Source organism: Bidens hawaiensis, unplaced genomic scaffold (genome assembly GCF_021521415.1).
Source record: "Bidens hawaiensis isolate Kalapana, Puna unplaced genomic scaffold, B.hawaiensis_p1.1 tig00041625_1, whole genome shotgun sequence".
Classification (NCBI taxonomy): Eukaryota; Viridiplantae; Streptophyta; class Magnoliopsida; order Asterales; family Asteraceae; genus Bidens; species Bidens hawaiensis.
In genome coordinates this window covers 17,632-29,004 of record NW_027497356.1, presented here as the reverse complement: position 1 = coordinate 29,004, position 11,373 = coordinate 17,632, and positions in this window count along the sequence as shown.

The following is an 11,373-nucleotide window of genomic DNA, read 5'->3' as shown; positions in this document are numbered from 1 at the left end:
AAAGTGTGGATTACAAAGAACCCTCTCCCCCTTTATATACTAATCGCAATTAATGCAATGAAATTAATGCGGAAGAGAGAGAAAACAAAGGTGCAATGAAACTATGACACGTGGCAAAAAGCAAGCTGGCAACAGCTGTTGACAGGACGCATACCATTAATTTCGCGGCCACGCGCCCGAAAAATCGTGCCCACGCGCCTGAAAAAGCGACTGGAATGACCATGTACTGTCACGTCACCATAACTTCCTGCACGTCCTGACACAGTCAGAAGAAACCGTCGCACGACGTTTCAGAGGTTTGGACTGTTCTTATCCTTTCACCAACTCTTCGAATTTCAAAATTCAAAATTCAAAAAGATTCAAAAGTAAGCGGGAAAATACCCCTTACCTTGGCAACCAAGTAACCGTAAGACGGATGCGGGTACAGTGTTAAGGCAAAACCCTTCACATACCTAGCACCCGCAGGGAATTGAAGCCATGAATAACTTGGCAACCAAGTAACCGTAAGACGGATGCGGGTACAGTGTTAAGGCAAAACCCTTCACATACTTAGCACCCACAGGGAATTGACGCCAGGAATACCTTGGAAGTAAAGTAACCGTAAGACGAGTGCGGGTACAGTGTCAAGGCAAAACCCTTCACGTACTTAGCACTCTGCAGGGAATTCAAACCAAGAAGGATCTTCTCGGCCATGCTTGCGGAAACGGGAATAACATCCCCGCACGACGGGAACGTCGAGAACTATATTGTTTGAAACTCCAAGATGGAATTGGTGGTTTTAGCATAATTGATCACTATGTTGAAAACTACCAAGACCCCATGGAGAATCCACACAAGTGGGACTCAATGCTCCTGACGTGCGAGGAGGTTACAAACATACCCGCTTCACACCCAAAGATCAAGCAGAAAAGTCGGGAATTTCTGCGTGACATCAGGAAAACCGCGGGATGAATCACCACGGAAAACCGAAAAACTAAACCCTTCTCAAAACCCCTTGCTAAGTCCAAAAGTTCACCTCACTTATTAATAATTCATGAGAAGAACATTGGACTGGGGGGACTTGAAGAGGTAGGTCCCAGCAGAGTCCAGTTGGACCCGCAAGACTCACCTTGAACAGGGACGTCTGCGCAATGACCAACTGCTCCAGCAGGACCCACCATGCTCAAAGAACCTTACGCGCAGTACGCCAGCTGTACCCGCAGGGAAAGTCTCCCAATGGTGAAGTACCCCGCCTGTTCCCGCAGCTGCGGATACAAGCCATCAGGGAAGGCTACCCGCACTAACAGCAAGGCTACACGCACAAGGCATTCGTTACTTCAGTAGTCACATGAAGGAATGAGCAAGGCGGGAATACTCCCGCCTAAATGAGCCAGTCCGTATGCTTCTGGAAGGTCTTTCGTACTATACCTACTAAGGTATGGGCGGAACAGATAATTTGACCAGAGCAGCCCATGAACTAATCATAGGGTGACAGCTCACCGACAACAATACGAGGAGGAGCACCCTCTAGTACTGTTTGTCACTATTAGCCGCTGCCTACTCACCAACCCTTACGATGGGACGTGCGCAGCCTACAGTTGGTGGAACAGTGCGTAGCCGGCAGTAAAGGAACAGTATACAGCCGACCTTATTACTGTTGACCGTAACCTATCCACCAACCAGCATGGCCTGTGCGTAGTCCACTGTTGGTAGAACAGGAATACTATTCAGCCGGCTGTACCTGCTTGGAAACCTAGCTTCGGCTATAAATACTCCAACACCTTGGAATGGTAAGGACATGATCTGATATCTCAATCTTATCTAGCAATCTCTTAATATACACTTATATTCAGAGCAATCTAGTCTGATTCTCACGCCGGAGGGTGGTCACAAGGAGGAACCCCCCCCCTTCTCAGTGACGAGCTTACGGTGTCTGTTTTGCAGGTCCCCTGAAGAACAACCTTCTCTGCTGGACCTCATCCATGGGAAACATTACTTAACCCCCAGATTATCTATAATCTGCCTGTGGGTTCACTTAGTGTTTCTTCAGGGTGCTAGGATGATACACCGACAAAGGGAAACTCGTACATCAGTCCCGACCTGAAGATAACCCTCAAGAGGAAATCCACCAAAGGTGAAAAAACTCTTACCCAACCTAAAACCTTTAGTTTGTCATAGTTGAAACTTGAACATAAAACCTTCCCTTTTATAAATAAAGTCACCGTGTGATTTTCTTTTAACGTTACTTTATTTCTTTGTCAGATATGTGATTAAAGATTTTTTTGTTCTTTTTCAAGTTATGTGAACCTCATTTTTACTTATGGCTGTGAAAGAACAATTTATAGATTTATCTGAAGAATTAGTTATGAAAATTCTAATAAACAATGCATATCAAATTAATCAAAGTAGAAAAACAAATTTGATCTACTCATTTTAGTACACAAAATAAAATTTTAAAATAAAGTTTTATTTAAAACCATAAATAGATTTAACTATTGACCATTGTCGTTTACCTCAACAAACATCAACTAAATGTAATGATGAAAACATAACTCATCAATGGATCAAAGTGAGATCAAATATTATTATTATTCACACACCTAAGGCTGAGGGGTGTGGGGCTTAAACGGGGGCGCTAGAGCCCCTCCGCTCGCGCCCCCAGGCGCTAACACCACACCATCGGGGCGCTAACTGGGCGCTAGCGCGAAAAAACATGCAGGCGTGATGGGGTTAGCGGCAGAAGAGAGAGTAAAGTGGCATAGGGGAGCGTGCAAAGAGCCGTTGGAACCTATAAAGAGCCGTTGGGCTCTTATTTAACTAAAAAAAAAACGTTTTTTTCCTATATAATACCCCATTTCACCCATATCAATCACCACAACTTCAAACATTCACCCAAAATCAACTCATCTTCCCAACTTTTTTTTAAAAAAATGGCTGGAAATTGATACCCAAACCTTGATTCAGATTATATTGACGACGATTTATGGTCGTCACCGCACCAACCGATGTTTTATTCGGAGCCGCAAGAATCATCCGGCTTTCAACCATCCAACACACAACCGTCTCCTAACTTTGTTGTTCCCGAGACACAAGAATCACACAGTGAAGCTACGGGACCAAAAAGACGCGTCCACCGGAAAAAACAACTTGCAACGGACGGGTCGGGACCGGCTTCGACTCCGAGGACGAAACGGAAAACCACTCCGTGGTCATCGGATGAGAAAGAAGCCTTGTGTCGGGCTTGGATAGTCATTTATGAAGATCGGCGTTGCGGTAATTGTTTAACGTTTTTAAAAATGATTTTTAATAAAAAAGTTAAATAAAAAAGTTAAATGGAAATCTAATTTATTTATTCATTTTGCAGCCGACTACCAAAAGAGCAAGATGTTTTGGACAAAGGTTAGGGTGACGTTCTATACGCTCGTTGGGAGTACAGAGCGGAACGCCGATATGATTTCGGGTTGGTGGTCCGAAATCAGAAAATTTGTCGGCTTGTTTACTAATCTTTTCAACAGGAACAGCGGTCGTATGAGACCAAGTGGCAGTGATGATTTGGCGGTTTACAATTTCACGGTCGAAGAGTGGAAGTAGGAGTGTTTGCGGAGGTATGGGATGGTGAAGACGTGGGACGATTTAAAGTTGTGGGAAAGGTTGAAAAGGTGTTCCAAGTGGGTTGAGCTGGTGGCGCCGGACGTTGATGCGGAAGTACGGCAGAAACGGACTAAAACTAGTTCGTCTAGAGCGTATAGCACTTCAACCGGGTCGGATTGCCGCGTTGGATTCGACCTAAACATTGCGGAGGAGGAAACGTCTTCACCGCCGAGCTGGCGGCCATTGGGAAGGGACGCCAAGGGGAAAAAACCGGCTGAGGGGGAAGCCGTAAACATCGCCAATCTTGTTGAATCCCTCAATAATTCAACAAAACCATGGAGGTGGTCTCTAATGACAAAAAGGAAAAAAGTCGAATGAGAGATTTGGACTTCCTTACTAGAGACTTCAGTAACCTAAATCCGGTCGATCAAATGCTAATGGAAAAGCAAAAGGAACGTATCCGAAAGAGGTTGATCGAAGAAGACCAAGCCGAAGAATAAGAATAATGTTTTTTTTAGTACTTTAATTTTTATTTTATTTTTAGATATTAATGTGTTTTTTTTATTAATGTGTGTTTTTTTTAATAATTTATGAGTTTTTTTAATAATACGTTGTTTGAATATATTTATAAAAGAATAAAAAAAAAATTCGCTGGAGCCCCTGCTAGAGCCCCTCCACACCAGGGCCAGGGGCTCCAACGGGGGCTCCAACACCCCCCTTATCCAGTTTCTCTCTCTGTCACACGTTATAATATTATTGGTTGGAGCCCCCACTAAAGCCCCCATTAGAGCCCCCACACCCCTCAGCCTAAGATTACATTGGCAATTGCTTAAAAAATCATTTACTCCCTAAATTTGAGATACATCATAATCAATAGTCTACTGAATCGCACTTTGTACAAACTAATTTAAAATAGGAATATTGGATTATAATGATCCAAACTTTGTCACGTTGGCCGGCGTTAAGCGGACTTTAAAAATATACTACAACAGTCCCAACTTTCAAACTATTGGCCATCAATGAGCTTTTCACTAACGTAGTTGAACTCCGTTAGTTTTTGCTGACGTGGCTGCTTAGGTGGAAAATAAAGTTCTTTTTAATAAATTCTTACAAGTCCAGGGTGCAAATTAAAAGATTGAACAAATTTGCATCTGTTCTCGTCCCCCATGTCTCCTCTTAGTCTTACCAGCGCCACTACCCGCCACCTCTCGTGCATTTTCCGGCGAGAATTGAACATCCGAATAATGACCGAACCCAACAATTAATACCATCGTTTGACCCATAATTTGAAACCGAGCTTCACACTATTCTTCTGAACTTCCGGCATCACTCTAGTCACCTCTCATGTGTTTTCTGGCGAGAAACAAACACCCAAATCATGACGGAAACTGATAAATTAATAACAAAAAATTGACTCGTAATCTCAAACTGAGCTTCACACAATTGTTCTGAACTTCCGACGTCACTCCGGTCACCAATCACGCATTTTCCGGCGATAACGAAACACCCAAATCATGACCGAAACCGACAACTGACGCAACAATTAAACTCATAGCCTCAAACTGATTCCCCTGACTCAGTAGATCCCCATCTCTCTCTGTTATGCCGTCATCTTCGTTGTTGTGTGTTCTCCGGCCAAAAGACAGTTTCGAAACAAGCATCAATAAAGGTATTTAATCACACCAATTGATTCCAATCACGTTTCGTTTCTACTATTGAAATCGAACATGACTTTCTAAAATCAAAGATTGGGGCGGATTCTAGAGTTCTTCTGCAGATTAACCAGATAGGTGGTGGCAGGTGACAGTGGTTGTAACTCGCATCTTCCAATTGACATGAATTAGGGTTAGGGTTCGATTTGGTTTCTGATAGATGGTGATGAAGATGACGATGATACAGGTGGTTGTGGTTGTGGTGGTGGTGGTGGTGGAGGCTGTACGTTGTGGTGGTGCCATGGTGGTGTCTGTATATAGTATATATTATATGTTCAATCTTTCGATTCACCCCTGAACTTGTGAGAATTTAATAAAAAGAACTATTTTTCCCACCTAAGCATTTAGGTCAGCAAATACTAACGGAGTCTAACTCCGTTAGTGAAAAGCTTGTTATTGGCCAATAGTTTGAAAGTTGGGACTGTTGTAGTATATTTTTAAAGTTCGGCTTAATATCGACCAACGAGACAAAGTTTGAATTATTATAATCCAGTATTCATGATCTAAAAACCAAAATTTACAATTGACAACATTTACTTTATTATTTTTTAAATCGGTGGAAATCAAATTACCCATTAAAAAAACATGGTCAATTTTTATTTTTCTATTTCTATTTTCGTTGATTAATATATATGGTAACATATGTACGTGTTGCTTACTTGCTTTGCGTTTGCGAATTCTCCTCTTTTGGAATTAAGTACAACATTTTGTTTACTATACAATGCAATAAAATAATACATCGATTAGTCGAATACCTTATGAATAAAAACAAATAAGCAAAAACTTTTAAGAAACCCAAACCATATGGCATTTAGAAGGCCTATAGCATAATCAGATTAGTTATCAGTTTCAGTCATAGAAAATTTAATTGATATTTTTAGTTATTTTAACTAAGCACTTGAATGGGACCATCTAAAATTTAGGTAGCTAATCTTTTAAAATTAACATCTATAAACTTCTATCTAATAATAACATGGCAATATGAACTTAAGGGGTTCTTATAGCTAGTGTCTAGTGGAACACCGAATAAATCTGGTTACTATTACTTGAGATATTACATTTTGTAAGTTATATTATGGTCGTTTTTAATTGATGGATATGAGAATAAACAGTTATCATTCTTATCAAGTGAAGCGGTAGGTCCCAGCAGAGCCCAGTTGGACCCGCAAGACTCACCTTGAACAGGGACGTCTGCGCAGAAACCAACTGGATCCGCAGGACCAACCATGCTCAGAGACGTGACGTCCTTACGCGCAGTACGCAAGCTGTTCCCGCAGGAAATGCCTCCCAATGGTGAAGGACTCCGCCTGTCCCCGCAGCCTCGGATACAAGCCATAAGGGAAGGCCACCCGCGCAGCAAGGCTACACGCACAAGGCACTTAGCTCTCAATCACTCAGTGTCACCTGAAGGAATGAGCGAAGCCGGGAACAATCCCGCACAAGGGCGGGAGGGGGAATACTCCCGCCCAAATAAGCCAGTCCGTACGATACGGGAAGATCTTCTATACTGTACCTGACGAGGTATGGGAAAAATATCTGACTAAAGATACGACAGCTTATTGACAACAGTATGGCGAGCAGCATGCTCCTGTACTGTATGTCACTATTAGCCACTGCCTACTCACCAACTCCTGTCATACCACGTGCGTAGCCGGCAGTTGGTGGAAAAGGAATAGTATACAGCAGGCCTGGTCACTATCAGCCGCTGCCTACCCACCAACTACCAGCAGGGCACGTGCGTAGGCTACTGTTGGTTGAACAGGAACACTGTTGCAGCCGGCCACACCTCCTTGGAAACCTACCTTCGGCCATAAATACCACAAATGGTATGACCATCATGACATATCTATTATCATCATAATATACCTGATATCTGCTCTAGCAATCTCTTAATATACATTTATATTTAAAGAGCAATCTAGTCTGATTCTCACGCCGGAGGGTGGTCACAAGGAGGAACCCCCCCTTCTCAGTGACAAGCTCACGGTGTCTGTTTTGCAGGTTATCAGAAGAACCATCTTCTCAGGGTCTAACCCCTCGTGGGAAACATTACTTAACCCCCAGATTATCTATAATCTGCCCGTGGGTTCACTTAGTGTTTCTTCATTGGCGCCATCCGTGCATAAAGCTAGAACTTTATTTTTCTCCAGTTTTTTCAAACTTTTAGAAAGATGGTTAAAGAAATTCCGGTAACCACAACCCCAGCTACTGGGGGGAATACCGGCTACACAGTTTTTACAAACACTACCCCGGCTACCCAAGCCGGGGCAAGTGAAGTAAATTTTACGAACACTACCCCAGTTACCAAAGCTGGGGCAAGTGCAGTAAATGATCACCCACTGGGATTCACCGATACCCAGTTTGAAAAACGAAGACTCCCCCGCCAAACTCTCGATGAAGTTAAGGCATGGGCGGAGGCACGTCAGAGGGAATTCCAAGCTGAGTTGGACGAACGCTTGCGTTCCGTCCAACAGGCTGATGAATTCGAAGATTACTTGGACAATGACTCGGAGGAATCCGACTCCGACGCGAACCCTGGCCATAGGGCAAAAGGAAAGCGTAAGGAAACGGACTCCCAACCGAGAAGGCATTTTGGACAAGCCTTCAAACCAAAAAGCACAGGTGGAAGTCCACGAGACTTCTCCAAAACATTCAGACCAAACGTTGCAAATGCGGGAACGTCCAAATTTGCAAGGGACATTGCAGAAGCAATTGCCCCAAAAAGTGCCAAACAAATGTCCAGCATAGGCACATATGATGGTATATCCGACCCAGATGATCATTTGAACAGATTCATAGCGGGGGCAACCGTCAGTAGTTGGACGGAACCTACGTGGTGTTACATGTTCCAAATGACGCTGGTCGGGGCTGCTAGAGCGTGGTTCGATCGTCTACCGGTCAACCACATCTACGACTGGGCTGACTTCCAACAGAAGTTTAGCCAACACTTCAGCCAGCAAAGAAAGTATACCGAGGAGCAATGGACAATTCTCAAGTGCATTCGAGAAAAAGACGAATCTTTGCTAGACTTCATCACTCGCTTCAATTCGAAGAAGCTAAGTCTGGGTAACATTAGCGAAGATCTTGTTCGCGCGGCCTTTATTCAGGGCGCGAACGACCCAGAGCTCATCCGCACCTTAACGGGTAAAGATGGCATGCCATCCACATGGGATGCCATCATGACAGCAGCTAAACGCTTTGCGGAAACGGAGAAGCAACTGGGTAGAGATCTCCCACAGAGCACAAACCTATACACCCAGAAAACAAGGGAAGACAACGTCCTTACCGCCCGATTAAACAAAAAGCGAAAGCTAGGCATTTGGCAGTCAAGGGTAAACTTTGACACCTCATCCGGCTTGCAAAATCGGTTAGGCGGAAGGGATAACGTACTGTCAAACAAGAACTCCAGATGGACGCCGCTCACCAAAAGCGTCACCGAGATATTCGCTACTGAGAAGCTCTCATGGCCAAAGCCTCAAATAATCCGACATCGTCACAATGCTGATCGGAGTAAATACTGTGACTTTCACAGGACAAAAGGCCACAACACCGAAGAATGCATAGACGTAAAGGACATGGTCGAAGCATTCGTCAGAGATGGGACGCTCGCGCACCTCGTAGCGCAATGAACGCTGAGCAGGCTGATGCGTGTAGAACCCCAGCTGGGGAAAACACGAGTAAAATTCCAGCTTCAATATGGAGACTACATGCTGCGTAAAGAACGAGATCCCGAACCAGGTGCGTATCGGCTCGATGGCACTCCCATCCCAACAACATGGAAGGGAGCTCATTTACACAGTTTGCATGTAAATCAATTCCAAATTTGTAAAGAAAAGGCCAAGAGCCACTTCTAATGGAAATGATTCTCCTTAAAACATCGACGCTGATGATTTTACATTTATACTTTTATGAACTATTAACACGGATATGCCGGTTTTCACCGCATAATTACGTGAAGTCGTTGCATGGGGAAGGCGGCAAAACCCGCATAAACCCAAAAAACGGCAAACCTTCACGCAGGTCAGATATGGGTAAAGTTTAGCCATCCTACTAAGTGCAAGTGACGGGTCCTACCCGCACAATCACGAAAGAGGAAGCAAAACTTCACACCTATTATATACCACGTTCAAAGGTTAACTTATCCTCAAGAAAAGGATGAGGAAAACCTACACGCAGGTCAGATATGGGTAAAGTTTAGCCATCCTACTAAGTGCAAGTGACGGGTCCTACCCGCACAATCACGAAAGAGGAAGCAAAACTTCACACCTATTATCTACCACGTTCAAAGGTTAACTTATCCTCAAGAAAAGATAAGGAAAACCTACACGCAGGTCAGATATGGGTAAAGTTTAGCCATCCTACTAAGTGCAAGTGACGGTCTTACCCGCACAATCACGAAAGAGGAAGCAAAACTTCACACCTACTATCTACCACGTTCAAAGGTTAACTTATCCTCAAGAAAAGATAAGGAAAACATACACGCAGGTCAGATATGGGTAAAGTTTAGCCATCCTACTAAGTGCAAGTGACGGTCCTACCCGCACAATCACGAAAGAGGAAGCAAAACTTCACACCTATTATCTACCACGACCAAAGGTTAACTTATTCTACACTTGGAAAATTGCTAATTTAAACTAAAGTATGCAAGTCATATAACGTTTATAAAGCAATGAATCCAATAGAAGAAGCGGTCCTACCCGCACAAAGATTTATATTTCACAATGATTCATTACAAGAATGGCCGGGTAACTACCCGCCTACAAGAAAATAAATCTATACAAGCTAAATCTATCCTAGCAGTGGGAAGGGATCTTCAGGATCAGGCTTCAGGGCCACTTCCACTTGGACCAGCCCCATCAGTAGAGCGTGGCAGTTCAAGGAAAGCTTTGAGGATAGTTAGCCCATCATCAGCAGCAGCGACTTCGTTCACCTTCTCCACCACCGGATGCAGGAAGGCAGCATACGGGTTCACTGCTTTGTCGTAAATAGCTTCAGTATCCACATTATACAAAGGGAAGTTGGAAGGCGGAATGCCTTTCTCAACGAACCCTAGACCAAGCAGGAAGCCGGCCCGTTCCCCATCCTCGTGAGAAGCGTTGAGGGCTGCGCTCATAGCATCGTCGTAAGATGTCTCTGAAAAGACCCGATGCACAACCTACAAAAGAAAATATACAAGTGTCAAAAACCTTTTCTATTTACAAAGAAAAGCGTAAAGACAAGAAAAGCTTACCTGAGACAACGCTTCTCGAAGAAGCCATTCCTTGGCAACCAGAGCTTCCTGGAGGGCAGCTTGAGCTTCGTTAGGGGCGCGATCGGCTTCACTCCTGTTAAGGTTGGCAAGCAACACTTCTTTAGCCGCAGCCTCTTCGACACCCTTTAGCTTACGCTCAGCATGGTCAAGCACCCCCCTCTGGTCCAAGATTTCTTGGAGATTTTTGGCGTCTTCCATCGCCAAGGCATCATGAGCCTGCTGGAGAGCCTCTAATTTGGCTTTAAGTTCTTCATTCTCCACGCGTAGAGGCTCAGCAACAGCTTCAGCCTTGGTGGCCCTTTCGGTTGCGTTCCTCGCAGTTTCCTTAGCCAGCCGAAGCTGTTCATTAACAGCTTGGGCAGCCTTGGAACGGGCCTCGAGCCGAGCCTGAACTTCAACCTCGAGGGCCTTGAAGGCCTTCTCCTTCTCCGCAGCCACTGCGGCAAGTTTTTGGTTCTCCTCCCGGACAGCCCGCGCCTGAGCTACTTCCTTAACGCGAGCTGCTTTTAACTTGTCGTTTTCACGACAAAGCAGCTCGACGCGCTGCTGCATCCGGGCCAGGAGAACCCGAAGCTCATTGCTTAGCCTACCCTCCTGGTAGCTAGCCATGGCTTCCCCCAACGCACCACTGGGAGCAGCGTGACGAGCCCATTCCACGCACTCCACAGGGGTACGAAGGGTTGTTCCTCGGCGAATGTTCCATCTTGGAACATACACTTCATTGGAATCCGATACTGCAAAAAACAAAGCAGTTAGGAAAAGATGATAAAATATATATATATATATATATATATATATATATATATATATATATATATATATATAAAATGGGCCAAAAGA